Source organism: Triticum urartu, chromosome 7A (genome assembly GCF_056163025.1).
Source record: "Triticum urartu cultivar PI428250 chromosome 7A, HENAU_Tu73, whole genome shotgun sequence".
NCBI lineage: Eukaryota > Viridiplantae > Streptophyta > Magnoliopsida > Poales > Poaceae > Triticum > Triticum urartu.
The window spans coordinates 109620957-109637704 of NC_141879.1; the positions used below are offsets into that span (position 1 = coordinate 109620957).

Below are 16748 nucleotides of genomic sequence, written 5' to 3' on the forward strand. Positions count from 1 at the left end.
TTTGATTCCAGGGTCAATTTTGTAATCTCGGCCTCCGCTACTGATATCTGTGAAGTCCAATCTCTTAATTGCGTGAGTTGAAAAAAGAATCATGCAGCGGTCGGTAGTAGCAGACTGTAGTGTCTAATCAAGACTTTTGTTTGACGCCTCGAGAACCCGGCCGTTGCTCCTCTGCGCTTCCTCGAAAATTATTTGGCTCCTCCTCTTCCTCCAAACCGGCTCTAACGGAGAGCGCAACAGGCGCCGACGTGATGCCTTCCACCAACGCATCCTCCTCCTCATCCACCGCCATGGACATCAGCGACGCCGCCGCCTCCGCCGCTGTCTCGTGGTCATGGCCCGCAGCCTACCGGGTCACGTCGTCTCTCCGTACCCAAGACGCGGTCGACGCCCTGTGCGAGAAGTACGGCATGCCGATGGCCTACACCGCGCGCCCCGCTGGCGACAGGCGCGCCTGCATGCCGCCGCCAGAGCGGGCCGTGTGCCTGTACGCGCACGCGCTGGAGGCCGGGGTGCGCTTCCCGCTGCACAGCTTCTTCTCCGAGGTCCTCACCCACCTCTGCCTCACGCCAGGCCAGCTCACGCCTAGCGGGTGGCGCATCCTTGTGGGGTTCGTGGTGCTCTGCCACGACGCGAGTATGGCGAATCTTATCTGTTTGCGCGCGCAACGCGAATCCTCCCCGTCGATGAATCATGTGGATCAGCGCGCCCAGGCCCATCGGGTCCCAACCAACGATTCCCTAGTTCTTTTTCCCACGGTTATACGACCGGATACAGTCACATCGTATCTGTCCAGGCGACCAGGCCCCTACACCATTGAGCTGCGCGCCTACACCATCACTCGGTTGCCCCATCCACCCCAGCAATTTATAACTTGCCAAATTTCGATTCCCAGACTCCAGATCTAGCCTCATGTGAGTTCTTTCCCCAATTTTCTCTGTTGGATTTTTTCTAGTTGTTACTTAGGCTACATGCGTATCATTGTTCCACTCATCTATGTGTTTGAGATCTGCTAATTTATGTGCTTCGTTGTTTCCTCCCGCAAGATTGTTTAACATGTGAACTCCATGTGCAGGGTTTGTTCTGCTGCTCCTGAAATCGATGGCGGCCCGCCTCTCCGACGTCCTCCTTCACGGCGAGCCGTCCAAGCACCGTAATGCATTTTCTTCCCCCATCAGCGCTTCACCAAGCAGCAGCACATGGAGTTGGAGGCAAGAAGAGGAGGAGCAAGAAGGGGAGGACGCGGGCGACTAGTTCCTCCCCTGAGCTCGAAGGCCGAGGGCCCAGATCCGCGGTTGTTCTTCCCAAATCTTGATGCCATTTGCTTTCCTGCAATTCTTTTTTTAGAACGAAGACGCCGGAGGCGTCCGGCTTTAAATTAATAAAGCCCACATAAGGCAGCATCCAACAGGTTCAACACTTAACAACAAAGATAAAACAGCCGTAGCCAAGGTACGATACATGCTACCGGCCGAAGCCTGCAAGAGGAGATAAGCAACATAGAGCAATGTGCCGGTCCAAAAGATCAGAGCCTACGGCAGGCTAGTGGCGGGCATCAATCTGGATCGTCCGAATCCGCTCCATCGCCTCCGACATCCGATCCGCATCACGCCGTTTCCCCAACGGCGTCCATGTCTGAAGAAATAAGTGGCATTTGAAAATAATGTCAGACGGGTGAGAAGGAAATTTGTGCTCGATAGTCATCTTATTGCGGGTGGTCCAAATGGACCATAGCAAGGCTCCCACGCAGCGCCATAAGACCCGGCCAAAACCACCCCTAAAAGCAGCTAGTAAAGCGCGCAGGTCCGAGGTAGAGCGAGGATCCCAGGTCTGCCCGAACGCCTCCCTAACCGCACTCCAAGCAAAGCGAGCAAGGTGACAGTTAAAAAATATGTGGTTGGCATCTTCATGTTGGCCACAAAGAACGCAAAAGCCGTCAGAGGGCCCATTCCTACGAGCGATATTATTGGAGGAGGGGAGGCGATCGCGAAACATCTGCCACACGAAGATTTTGATTTTTAAGGGAATGGCAGCTTTCCATAGCCCCCTAGCTATGTCCAGGGTCGGTCCCTCGGTCAGTTTGTTGTACAAGGATTGGACAGAAAACTTCCCCGAGCGCGAGAGAGCCCAGGAGACCGAGTCGGCCTCAGGACGAAGGTTCACTCCCGCCAGATCAGCTACAAGCCCGTCCCAACAGGCTCGTTCGTTATCAAGCAGGGGTCTTTTGAAAGAGACCGCAGGCGGATTGGAACGTAGCGCATCTGCCACTAGGATTTCTACGTTAGTAGCAAGCCGATATGCTAAGGAATGGCTTTTCCACAAGGGTTCCGAGCCAAACCAGTGGTCCAACCAAAACCGTGTTGATGACCGATTGTTGACACAAAACTTGGCTCCTAAGGTGAATGCCGGCATAACTTTCTGGATCCCATTCCAAAAAGTTGATCCCTTAGCTTTGGAGGTAAGGAAATTCCCATCTGGGAAGTATTTGGCGCGAAGAATATCCACCCAGAGCCCTTGCTCGTTTTGGGAGAGTTTCCAAATCCACTTGGTTAAGAGGGCGACATTCATTAGCTTCGAATTAAGAATCCCAAGACCTCCAAATTTCTTAGGGCGACAGAGCGTGGCCCATTTGATTAGGTGGTACTTCTTTTTGATCCCCGTTCCTTCCCAAAAGAACTTGGATCGGGGCGTATCAAGCCTGGCATGAACCCCATCAGCCAGCAAAAACATGCCCATCGTGAACAGAGGAAGGGAAGACAGGCTAGAGTTAGTTAGAATTAATCTGGCCACCGAGGAGAGGAAACGACCACGCCAGGGGCTAACTCTATTTGCCACCTTGCCATACAAGGGTTCTCATTCCAGAATGGAGATGTGTTTATCTGAGATAGGCAGGCCCAAATACTTAATTGAAAGGCTCCCTAGCTTACAATTAAGTAAATTGGCTACATGAGAAGCGAGCGGAGGATCCATCCCAATGGCTATTACCTCGCTCTTAAGGAAATTGATCTTAAGACCAGAGATGATTTCGAAAGCGAGGAGAATAAGTTTGACCGAAGCTACGCTATGATCGTCAGGCTCAAAGAGCAGCAAGGTGTCGTCCGCATATTGGAGGTGGGTGACCCTTGGTAAATATCCCGTATTCGCATCGCCCTTGGTAACCCACATGCCCGTCGATTTCCTACGATTCTTCATGTGTCGCTGTTAGTTTTTGTTGGGTTGCTAAGAAGAATCAGGAGGAGCCGTCCTCTGCTCCTTCTCAAAATTTCCCTCCCAGATCTGTATTCTTGGGCATCGATTTTTTATCTTTTGCTTGACCATCAATCGCACGTACTTATTACTTAAGATTTTTTGTGTTGCTGTGTTGGATTTGGGGGTGAGGCTTTTTTTTCTGGTGCGGTCAGCACTGATGGTGTATGAATTACGATGTGGCATGTGTGCTGCCTTGCTAATCTCCTCAAATTCTGGATCTCATGTCTCACATACAACATTTTAGAAAAATGCATTTAATTTTATGACCAGCCTGACATGGATTGAGTGTACTCGTATCATGCATATACCATATGTGATGTAGTGTTTAGTGATGACAATATCACAATAAGTGTGAGACAGAACCAAAGGTCGGAAACCATACCGAATGTGCCATATAACCGCCGATGCGCACTTTATATCCTCGGTTATGGTCCTGTTATGGTTGACCGTGAAGAACTTTAAAGATAACAACCATATATACTCGAAGTTGGGTCTCTTTCACCCGACCATGAAGAACTTTAATGTTATATCGATTGGTAAGTTTTTTCACTAGGGATTGGGAAAACAACCTCATAATTATTGTGATATTTTCATCACTGGACACTACGTCCCATATAACCTTCGATGTGCACTTTATATCATCGGTTCCGGTCTCTTTATGGTCGACCACAAAGAAGTTTAGAGATAGCAGCCATATGTGCTCGAAGTTGGGTCTCTTTCACCCGACCATGAAGAACTTTAATGTTATATCGATTGATAAGTTTTTTCACTAGGGATTTGGGAAACAACCCAATAACTAAATTAAGAAATTTATATTTACAGAATATATTAAAAATATATTAAGACATTTCTATTTGTAGTGCAATGTTGTGTTGAGGAGGTGAGCATCTGCCAGCCGCAGCATATTGGTGACGTGCTAGCTGTGCCCCGCCGATGGATTAGTTAATTTTTTAAACTGTAGTCTCAAAGATTCTTGAGTCATTATGTAGTGTACACTTTTGTTTCCCTGTGTAAACGTTTTTTGGCAACTTCAAAGAACTTTTTGTAATGCAACGGACGACTCCTTGCAATCGAATCTCCACGTTGTAAAGGCTCATGAGGTCCTTTTTTACCAACAGTCCCGGTAGGTTACTTGCTCACCACAAAGAACTTTTTTGCATCGGATATTTAATCCTTGTGAATAAATAAATTAATATACACGTGTAAAAATTAGTACAGTACTATTACTTAAACTTACGACTAGTACTCACGTCAAGGGATGCTATTTAGCATGTAATCTTCGCGGTAGATAATACTAATAGGAGAAGCAGACGGAATGGTGCATGCTGTACAATAGGGTAGGATCGAATCTTATAGCTTGGCCCCACAGTACAATGCGTCAGGTGGAATATTGCTCATATACACCAGCATCAATCTATTCGGGAGTCTATTACACCAGAGATACCTTGCGGATCTGACAGCATAGTGGACCTAGTGATGTGACATGCATGGCTGATGTGCGGCCGAGATATAAGATGTGCGGGCAACGAGTTAGACAAAATCCACTTCCGCCACGACGCCGGCGTGCAGCCATCGATGGACGTATCCCTCTGCCATTTCTCGCTGGTCGAATTCAGGGTCAATGGCTGGTACGGCTTCGAAGAAAAGTACCACGCCCGCAAGCTCTTTTTACAGGAAAACGACCGCAAGCTCTTCACTGACCGCGAGCTCTTCTTCTTCCTGACTTCGCCCGAGCCATGGCCATGCCCTGTGCTTTGGAGCGGGCCACCGTCGAAGTACAAGTCCTACAGCATGGTCCGTGATGCATTGCCCACAAGCCAGCAAAAGAAAACGATGGCAAAGCTACTGGAAGCACACGGCACTGCGGTTGATCTCCGGACTTACCTCTCTGATACAAAACTCGCAGCGGCTTTCTCTCCCAACCTCGCCTCATCACCTCCCGGGCTTGTCCTTGATTCTACTGGCGCCAAAGGTAAACTTGCTTCTGACACTCCCGATACCTGGTTCCTGTTCGAGCATCGACTCTCGACTCTCGAGTGAGCAGATAATTTACTGATATTTTCCTAGGGATAGATTCCTCATCCGCCGCCGCCTATCGGGTGATCTCGTCTCTCCGTACCCAGGACGCGGTCGACGCCCTGTGCAGGAAGCACGGCCTGCCGACGGCCTACACCGCGCGCCCCGCTGGCGACGGGGCCGCCTTCACTCCGCCTCCTGAGCGGGCCGTGTCCCTGTACGCGCACGCGCTGGAGGCCGGGGTGCGCTTCCCACTGCACAGCTTCTTCTCCCAGGCGCTCACCCACTTTCGCCTCGCGCCGGGCCAGCTCACGCCTAGCTGGTGGCGCGTCCTTGTGGGATTCGTGGTGCTCTGCCACGACGCCGGCGTGCAGCCATCGACGGACGTATTCTGCTACTTTTTCTCGCTGTGCCCATACACGTCCGGTCGGTACGGCTTCCGCGCAAAGCACGACGGCTGTGCGCTCTTCAAAGGGTGGTATTTTTCGGGGTCCGAAGAGACGTGGAAGGACAGGTTCTTCTTCCTGACATCGCCGGAGCCATGGTCGTGTCCCGTGTTTTGGGGCGAGCGGCCGTCGAAGTACAAGCGCTCCTGGATAGCCCGTGATGAAGCTCCAGCGCTCACAACCCAGCAAAAGAAAACGGTGGCAAAGCTACTGGACGCACACGGCACAGCGGTTGATCTCCAGACTTGCAGCGGTTTTCTCTTCCAACGTCGCCTCACCACCGCCCGGCGCCAAAGGTAAACTCGCTTCTCACACTCGCGATACTGGTTCCTGTATCGACTATCGAGTGAGCAGATAAGTTACTGATGAGTTTTGAGCTAGGCATGGATTCGTCCGCGGCCAAGGTGAAAACTGAGCCGGACGGCGAACCGACGGTGTCCCTGAAAAAGAGGAAACACGAGGAGGCAACCATTTCAAAAGACGGTGTCCCTGAGCACAGCACGCCCCATGCTGCCCATGGCTGCTCGGCCTCCGCGTCCGGCTTGGGTGCCCCGCCTGGTTTCGACCCAAAGGCACGGCACCTGCCCGTGCCCGACACACACGACGGCGACAGCGCCGACTGGGAGGCCGCGAAGAAGGTGCTAGAGTGCATCACCACGCCGTCGCGGGAGCGTGGGTTCGCCGCTGCAAGTCCCTCCGACGTCGTCGCGTCGAGCTACTCCGCAATGCTCCAGGTATGCTGCGACCAAATCGTCCATCCATTAGCAGTGGCATGTGATTTGTCCGGTCTCATTGTGTTTTCCGTGCACCCCCCGCACGTGCAGGCCGCGAACTACGCGTCCTTCTCCTTCGGCTATGCGCTGGAGCTGGAGAAGAAGCTGGCGGCGCGGGACAAGGAGAATTCTGCTCTGCGTGTGCAGCTGGAGAGCGCCAAGACCGAGCTGACCGCGGCGAAGCGCGCAGCGGAGGCGGACGGGAAGGCCAACAAGACGACGGCGGTGTAGAAGTGCGCCGCTCTCAGGATAAGGCCGCGCCTCGACGCCGCGCGGCCCGACTCGTCGCCCCCCTTGATTTAGCATGTCTTTAGAAGTTCGACTCTCTGAACTAGTACTGCGCTATTTTGGTTATGTAATGGGATGGACAAGGTAACCCAAGTTAAATCGAAGGACAAGGTAACACCAGTTAAATCCAGCGAAGAATTTGCAGCCACTGTAGGCATCTCCGACGTCGGCTCGTAAAACATAAATTAGTGATGAATATTTGGAAACAGGGCTGAGCTAGGACTTCCTATAAAATGGAGCTTGATCGCTAGCTTCGGTCTCCCTTACCACAATTAAGTTACCAACATGAAATGACATTTTAAACTGAAATTAAATTACCAACACGAGATGACATTTTAAGCCTCACTTCCTGTGTTTATTGGAAAAGAACGGAAGATGGTTGTATTCCTCCTAATAAATAATATTTTTTTAGATACAAGCGCTCATATATACACGCATACACTCGCCCCTATGAACACACACACGCACAATAAATCCAGAAATAAATGCGAGCACCAGGATTTGAACCCTAGTGGGCTGGGGATACTACAGTCCTCTAACCATCTAACCACAAATTGGTTCGCTCCTAGTAAATAATACAACAAGTCAAAATATATTAAAAAAATCGGAGCATTGGTTTTTTTCTAAATTATTTTTTATTCACAAAAGTTTACACTGTATGTAGAACATTCAACAATACTTGTTTACAAAACAAATAAATAAATTTTCAATTTTTTATTTTTATTTTTTACTGTTCACAAGGGCGCATGTGAGTTTGAGATCACAAACTCCATGTTTAAGTTTTGTTTAATATGATGATGAGAATGAATAACAGAAACACAACTGGCTCTTTATAGCTCGATGAAACCTCTACTGTAATGAAAGTTTCTCTTGCTACTCCTTATCTTACTTGAAGTTTTGTTGCACATTTATCGTATAAACGGTCTGCGTGGTAACCAATAAGTGGTGTTATGTGTTGTACGTGCATAATTTAAAAACGAGCTGTCCTAGTCAAAACAAACTCCATTCTTTTAGCCAATAATCTTCTTCTCCTCCAAGAAAGAAAGTTAGGATTCATGCCTCTCGCCGGCGCCGGCACAAGTCCGTCTCGTTTCCGATGGCCCTAGGACCATTGAGGCACGGTGGATCCTGGCAAGGACCGGTGGGAGGGATCTATTTTTGATCTTTTAATTTTCAATCTTGTTAGGGTTTGTGTCCTGTTCAGAAAGGCGAGACGGCGGCGGCTTCCTGAAGATGAAGTAAAGGTCTCCCCGCTTAGCCTCCGTTTTGGCGGTGCATCTAGCATCGTTGGAGGGCGTATGGAGGTGTGTCTTCGGCAAATCTATCTTTGGTGGATTTGCTCGGATCTCGTCGTTGTTCTCGTCGTCGTTGTCGTCGTTCTTCATCGACGACGGTTACTGTTCTGGTGTGCTGGTCCTATGGGGTCTTAGCACGACAACATCCCGACTGTCTACTACAACAAATTGTGTCCGACTCCGGCAATGACGACGTCACGCCTTCGGCTCGCTTCAGTGCTTCTAGTCGTCGTTAGGTGGTCTATGAATCTGGATAAATTTTTTATTTCTGATGTTCGTTGTACTGCATGATTAAAGATGAATAAATTGAAAGTTTTTCTGAAAAAAAACTCTATTCTTTGGGTATGGGATGACAAAGAAGCATGAGACCAGATGGTTACACCCTTTAACCTTTTCCAAGCGTTCCAAATAAAACATGTGTTTATTCATCATCGCATCTCACAATTATGTATTTACTGTTGCTACCCGTGCGTCATGCGGAGGAACAAGAGGAGGAGGAAAAAGTAGTAATTCCAAAAAGGGTTCCCTCTAATTTTCTTTTTTTATACAAGGTAAGAAGATAAGAATTACTCAGACCAACTGTTTTAAAAAAATCGACGCCTTACATCTAGGTCAGCAGCAAATCTTTTGCCTCTGTAGCTTCGCTAGTCCCTGGCGCGGCAGTATCGCCTCGGATGCGGGCATGCGGCCTTGCACACATTGACACATATGACACAGACCACAGTCTAGTCTAGACTCTAGAGGTCTGCACAGGGCCGGTCCTGAGATTTCGGGGCCCGGAGCGAAACTCAAACTCGGGGCCTCTTAATATAGACATCATGATAATAAAATTGCGGGTATGACAAACGGCAGTTTTCTGAAAATGGCAACAACGTCTTTCAATTTTCCTAAGAAAGAACGCGAGGTGTGGACGGGAGTGACGTGGCCGACCGCAACACCTGGGCGAGGCCCATGTCGTCGCAGGTAGCAGGGACTCGAGGGGAGGCACCAAGCCGAAAAAGAGGGCTAGTAGAGTGATGGTCGGAACGGCGGCACATCGACAACGAAGGAAGTGGCTAGAGCAAGCCGGCGCGGCAGCGTAACACAAGGCGCGGGTGATGGTGGACAGCAGTATGTCCAGGGACGGAGTTAGAAAATTAGCATGGAGGGGGCTAGACTATAAGCATGATGTTCACATTGGACCTAACCAATTGGCTTTATTATTTTTGATGAATTAGCTCTTTTCCTATTCATGTCTTCCAAGTACAAATGGATAATTGGAAATATCCTGATTAATTATTGATGTTTGTAACTTCTAAAATTCATCCTACTTCTGTAGTTTTATAGTCACAAATTAATCTAATGTCAAAAAATATAGCTAAGGCACAATCAAAATTAGATATAGAGTAAACTAACCTTTGTTCCTTAGACCATCACTGTCATGCTTATTCGTGCGGGTGAGACCAGCCGGCCGGCCGGCCATGCGTGGTGCCCCGTGCAGTTCTTGATCGCTGCCCTCCTCACCCTCTATGGATCCACTGATATCAGCTTGATTAGGCGCTCGACGTTGAAGCGATGTCCATTGGCAGGCAGTCGGCGAACGTGCGTTTGTGCGTGTGCTACAAGGATTTGGAGTCCAGATCGCCGGAGAACGGAGCTGCGGACTTCATAGGCGACTCGGCGTCGGCGCATCGCGACTCCACCTGCGACTCGCGATCGCGGCCAGTCGGCTAGGGTTAACCTGAATCGGGATCGGAAAGAAGAACAGGAAGACGTCGTGTAATCGTGTAATCAGCCGCTACATGTCCTCCAGGTCCATGGGCTACCTGACCTGCCTACGTAACAGGAATTTGGGGGGCCCGGGGCGGCCGCCCCCTCTGCCCCCCCCCCCCTCAGGGCCGGCCCTGGGTCTGCACGAATCCTACGTGTGTACGCGCACACACCACATCGGCGCATGCCTAGGAGCACGGCAGGGCTACGGTTCTCGATCAGTCAGGTTAACAAAAAAAGCAAATAATGCGGTACCCACGCATGCCACTGCAGCGTGGCTTGACGGACGTGACAAGACAGAGGAGAGGTGCCTTTGAGACGACCGCACAGAGGTGCCTTCGAGACGACTGCACACACCCCTACCTATCCGACCCGAGATTTGTCCTTTCTCCCCCTCTCAAATCCTCTTCCAAATCTTGCAAATTTGAAAATTTTGTCCGTAGATTTCAAACTCAAACTCTCCCTCAAGGTAATCTTCTTCGATCCCCTTGTTTTGATCCAAGTAATGTTAACAAATTGCTTATTTGTTGCTAGTTTGGGGAAACCCTAGTTTTGTATGGATCTAGAGATTTGCATGGAGATGTGAGATGTTTGTTTGCCAATTTCCTATGATTAGGCTTGTTAGTATGTTAGGGTTATTCTTATGGGTGTTCTTATGTTGGTGCTAGGGTTAGGGTTAGGGTTGTTGTTTGTACTTCGTGTTAATCCTTGGATTATAACTCATGGAAGCAATGTTATGTTGTGTTGTTTGAATGCTTATAGGGATGGGAAGAACGTGTGTGTTTGTTCATCATGGGGACAAAGACGCCTTCTTGAAAGGCAATATTCACTAGTGCAGAACCGGGCAATAGCACCGGTTCGTAAGGCCCTTTAGTGCCGGTTCAGGAACCGGCACTAAAGTTTCGGCACTAAAGGCCCCCCCCCCTTTAGTACCGGTTCAGCATGAACCGGTGCTAAAGGGGAACCACGTGGCACGAGCCAGCTCCGGGGGCCGGGAGCCCTTTAGTACCGGTTGGTAACACCAACCGGTACTAAATGGTTGTGGGTTTTTGTTTTATTTTGTATTTTTCAATTAAATTTGTGTTATCAATTTAATTTAGGATTGTTTTACGTTATAATGAGTTGTAGTCGTCATCATCATCATCATCATCATCATCGCATATTAATAAATAAATAAACTCTAGCTAGCTAAAAATCATCGTAGTCATCTAATTACCACTATTTAATCATCATAGTCATTACCGCTAGCTATCTAATCATCATCAACGCTGGCTAGCTTAAAGAGAGAAAACATTCACTTTGTAACAGAAGCAAAGATATCATCAAGTTCAACATAATCATCACCAACATCGAAGTTCAAGACACGGACATGAGACAAGTACTAATTAAGAGCATGAACTAGTAGCTACTGATCCTGCTACTCCCTCTCAGGTAGAATAGCATAGAACATGTATAGCTCTCCTGATTCATCATACTGGAGCATGCAGATGAATCTGTCTCCTAATCTTGGGTTGCGCTTCTCCTTACTGCCCCCTAGTACTTCTCTGCGATCGTTAACAATTTTGCTCCAATCTTTCACTATTAAGCATTCTTCGCTTTCAGAAATCCTGAATGCACTCATGTGCAATGTAGGAAATCTTGGTCGTAAGCTAACCATTGACATGCGACCTTTTGTCTCGATCCACTGAGGCACAACTGTCATCGGAAGTCCCTTTTGAACAACATCGTATAGTAATTAATATACTAAGCAATGAAAGTTTAGCTTCAAAAATAATGTATGCAAAAGATGCACTAATTAAGGACAAATATTTAAAATCTTACCATCTTTTGATTATAGATGTGACCGTAGTTCAATACAATCACCATTGGTCGCACGTTTTGAGTACTAACATTTCTAAGTTTAGGAAAAAAATTTGTCTTGACAGTATTAAGATCCTCAAGCCATGAAACATAATGACTTATCTCCTCGCAGTTTAGTTGAGCCCCGGGGCAGTAGTAGGTCCTGTCTACCAAGCGCCGGACATGTTTGCTTGAACCGAAATAAGCTGACAATACAAATTAGTTGTCAACTATTTTTGAATAAACTGTATGAAAGACATAAACATATGCATGCATGGTTGAGAAAAACTCACCAAATGGTAGAACTGGAGGCGTTTGCACATCGACCCAGATGTCTATATTACCTTCAATATCATCTTCCGGACGAATATCAAAGGTGATAACCATATCTGGCTCAAATGCATAAGCCTTGGATAGTGCTTGCCAAGTTTTGCATTCAAAATGGGTGTATGTGTCTCCATTATATAATTTGACGTTGAAAGTATACCCATGCTCCGTCTTCAAGTAAATTCTCTTTACCTCCATATCATCTATAGCACTAAAACCTATCTTATCCAAGACAAAAATTCTTGCATGGCAGGGGATGCGCTAGTAGAATAGTGAAAATTTAAAATTATAAGTTGAAGCAAATGAAGCATAAGTTTTGCATTCAAATAATAATTGACAAAGTGACTTACTGTATCAACTTCGAATGTCTCATCCAGCTTGATGCTGAAGCGCCTACCATCAACAAGGAAATTTTGGTCGCACAGGCCGCGCTGGTCTTCACAGTGTTCGCACATAATAAAATCTTTTTCGTCGTCAGATGACATTTCCTATGTTCATATAGGTGAAACATTAAACACCTATATCTAGCCAAATATATATTCATCTAACATTTGACATTAATATATCTAACTATATATTCAATTGACATTACTATATATTTAACTTTTCTATCTAATTCATCTAACATTCGACATTAATCTAACATTTATATAAACTCAAAATATATAAAAATTAAATAAACAAAAAAACTCATTAACAAATAATATTTTAATTAGATCATCAAATCTCATATACCTAAATTTTCTTACTAAAAATAAACTAGTTATATTAATTATTCAACTAGTTTAATCTCATATACCTAAATTTTCTTACTAAAAATAAACTACTTATATTAATTATTCAACTAGTTCTAATCTCATATACCTAAATTTTCTTACTAAAAATAAACTAGTTATATTAATTATTCAACTAGTTCTAATCTCTAGTTCGACAATTTTTCTATCTAGCTAGCTAATTCATCTAACATTCGACATTAATCTAACATTCGATCATCTAATTAACTTTTCTAAAAAACAGAAAATAAGTAAAAAAAATGTGTGTGTGTGTGTATGTGTGTGTATGCATGTGTGTGTATATATACGTATATGTGTGTACGTATGTGTGTATGTGTGTGTATGCGTGTGTGTGTGATATATGTGTGTGTGTGTGTGTGCGGCCCCGTACGCCGCCGCCCCGTACGTACGAGCGGGGGCGCCGGCGTACGGGGCGGGGGCGCCGGTGTGTGTGTGTATGTGTGTGTATGTGTGTGCGGGAGCGAGAGAGAGACGTACGGCCGCGGCGATGACGACGGACGGCGGCGGCGTTCGGGGCGGCAGCGCGAGACGACGACGACGACGGGCGGCGGCGGGGACAGCGACGATGACGACGGACGACGGTACGGGCGACGGGCGGCGACGACGGGATCGAGCGGCGCGCGCGGCGGAGGTTGGAGACGAAGTGGGGAGATGAAACTGAAATTTTCGTAAGTGCTATATATATAGGATGGGCCTTTAGTACCGGTTCGTGGCTCCAACCGGTACTAAAGGCCTATTTTCGCCAGGCTAAGCGGCGGGAAACGAAGGCCTTTAGTACCGGTTGGAGCCACCAACCGGTACTAAAGGCCTTGCGCTGCCACCCCAAAGTTTAGTCCCACCTCGCCCGGCGCAGGGCAGCCGCACTGGTTTATAAATCCAGCCGCGGCTACCTCTTCGAACTCCTTTATATAGCAGGCTTCTCGGCCTAATTAATTAGGGCATGCTGCCCTGTGAGCCTGCTGGCCCGTCTGGGCCTGCATTTGCACACCCTAGGTCTGGCAGGCCCACTGGGCAGCGTGCCAACAAATTTTTTATATAGTTTTTTCTTTTCTACATTACTTATTTTCTTCTATTTATTTTTGAGTAGTTTTTTATATAGTTTTTTCTTTTCTGCATTATTTATTTTCTTCTATTTATTTTCTTCTGGAAATTGAATGCTGCATACTGAACAATTAGGTAAATGACCGAAAAACAACAAATGATGTCAGAACATGTTGGAAATTGATGACGTCGCATTAAATGCTGCATACTGAACACAAAAGAAGTCCGGAGTTTAAATAAGTTATTAAAAATAAAAAAGAGGTGCAATGCTGGTTAATTTGCTTCAAGCCTTTCGGAATAGTGTAGACTGCACTGCACATAGCTCAGTGCAATCTATGCTATTCCGCAAGGCTTGAAGCTAATCAACATGGATCACAAGATAGTTTGGTTAAATTGCATTACTTGTAAGTCCAGTTAACATGGATGCTTATGATGCAAGAGCAATAGCAAAAGTGAAAATTTGGCACAAATAGGTAGTTGTGTAACTAAAATAGGTAGGAGGAGAGATCGATAGCTCTTATGTCACAAAAAAAAAGTTGTATCAAACCTTTTGTGTCGGATCTAGAACAAACCAATCGGTATCGCCATCATACAGCCCAACCGTTGCTCGTGATGCATATATATGCATATCAAATGCACGGTTGGACGTATGATGGCGAATCCGAATGATTTGTATTCAGTCGATGAACTGGTAGATGTATGCAGTCGATGAACTGGTAGATGTATGTAGTCGATGAACTGAAAGACTTATGCAGGGAAGGCGAGAGGTGGGCTATATATAGGGTCGCCTGGCTCACAAAGTGATTGTGGTAGTTTCGATCCAACGACTCACATGAGCTAGGAAGAAACACACCCTTGATCCAACGACTCGCAAGAGCTAGAAAGAAACACACGATCCGTGTGATTCTTCCTGATTGGTGGGATGCACATTAGTACCCACTCCGTACTCCGAAACCCTGATACTCGGAAAGAGTTTGTCCAGTTTGTACACGAAGTGCGTCTAGTTTTTGTCGTGACCCTCTCTACTCTTTCGCGCATGCTATGCGGGTGATATGATGATACCATGCCAAGTTTCAACATTTTCAGGATTCATTTTGTAGTGATTTTCAATTTCACGGTCATTTAGCTCTCTAAACAATTAGGTAAATGACCGAAAAACAACAAATGATGTCAGAACATGTTGGAAATTGATGATGTCGCTTTAAATGCTGCATACTAAACACAAAAGAAGTCCGGAGTTCAAATAAGTTTAAAAAACATTGAAGTGGCCATGTAACAGATGAGTTCTCGTCCGAAACGCTGATACTCGGAAAGAGTATGTCCAGTTTGTACACGAAGTGCGTCCAGTTTTTGCCGTGACCCTCTCTACTCTTTCGCGCATGCTATGCGGGTGATATGATGATACCATGCCAAGTTTCAACATTTTCAGGATTCATTTTGTAGTGATTTTCAATTTCACGGTCATTTAGCTCTCTAAACAATTAGGTAAATGACCGAAAAACAACAAATGATGTCAGAACATGTTGGAAATTGATGACGTTGCTTTAAATGCTGCATACTGAACACAAAAGAAGTCCGGAGTTTAAATAAGTTATTAAAAATAAAAAAGAGGTGCAATGCTGGTTAATTTGCTTCAAGCCTTTCGGAATAGTGTAAACTGCACTGCACATAGCTCAGTGCAATCTATGCTATTCCGCAAGGCTTGAAGCTAATCAACATGTAGATGAGCATTGCAACTCTTCGTCATTGTCTGTGCACTCACGGCTTATAAACCGCTCATACTGCCTCTCTCTTGGCGAGGTGGGACTAAAAACAGCTTGCCATAACCTCATTAGTACAGGTTCGTGGTACGAACCGGCACTAAATGGTGATGGTGGGGCCATAGCCTGACCGCAGGCTAACACAGCCTCTTTAGTACCGGTTCATGGCATGAACCGGTACTAAAGGTTCGCCACGAACCGGTACTATTGATCGCCGCCACGAACCGGCACTAATGTACACATTAGTGCCGGCTCTAATTCAAACCGGCACTAATGTGCTTCACGTTTGACCCTTTTTCTACTAGTGATTGAACCGGACCTGGATGAGTTTGAAGTGGTGTTTGATAGTAGTCCTAGCTATGCGGAGCTCTTGCAACAAGTGAGAAAAGAGTTGAATTGGATGGACCCTAGTGATATCGTTGAGTTGGAGGGAAGGCATAATGTTGGTTTTGGAATGCACATCCGTTGGAAGACAATGCGTGTCAACTCGGAGAAACGTTGGGTTGCATACAAGGAGACGGTGGCCGAATCACTAGACAAGGCTCTTGAGTTATTTGCAACGAAGAAGGTTGGTTCAAGTTTGCATTTGGACTTGAACCGGAACCCCTCCCCTTTGATTGCTAGTAGCCCCCACCCTTGAAGCGGGATGAAATTGTTGAACCTCTTTTGACCCAAGAAGTGAGGCCAACATTGAGCACGATTCCAAACAACCAAAATGAAGCTTTGCAAGAGGAGAATGATGAGTATGCGGACGATGACAATGAAGTTGATCTCCATGACAATAATGTGGGTGATCTCGACAAATATCATTTGCAAGAGACAATGGACCATTCCACCCCTTATTCCCGTGGCTATGCATCATATTCGGATGACGAAGGTCCCGATGAACAAGTTGATGAGGAGGGGTGAAGGAGGCCGAAGCTTTTGAGAAGGTATTCGGTCGTGATCATCGGACTACATTGTTCAAGGATGTTAGTCTCGCGGATGAAGCCGTGGTAGATGGTGGCCAAGGTATATCTCTTGGGGTTAGGCCAAGATCTCACCGTGATTTGGATGACGGCAAGAACGGGATTGCTAAAGGGTCTAAGTTAGATACCTTCTTGGAATTGAAGATGTGGCTCAAAAACTACTCGGTTACGCATTATCGTCCACACAAGGTGGTGAACTCGGA

The 16748-nt window shown here is 46.6% G+C and overlaps 1 pseudogene; it reads left to right on the top strand.

Annotated features, from left to right (window-relative positions):
• Positions 1 to 251: 251 nt before the first annotated feature.
• LOC125529700 (uncharacterized) lies at positions 252 to 6911 on the top strand (annotated as a pseudogene).
• Positions 6912 to 16748: the final 9837 nt, after the last annotated feature.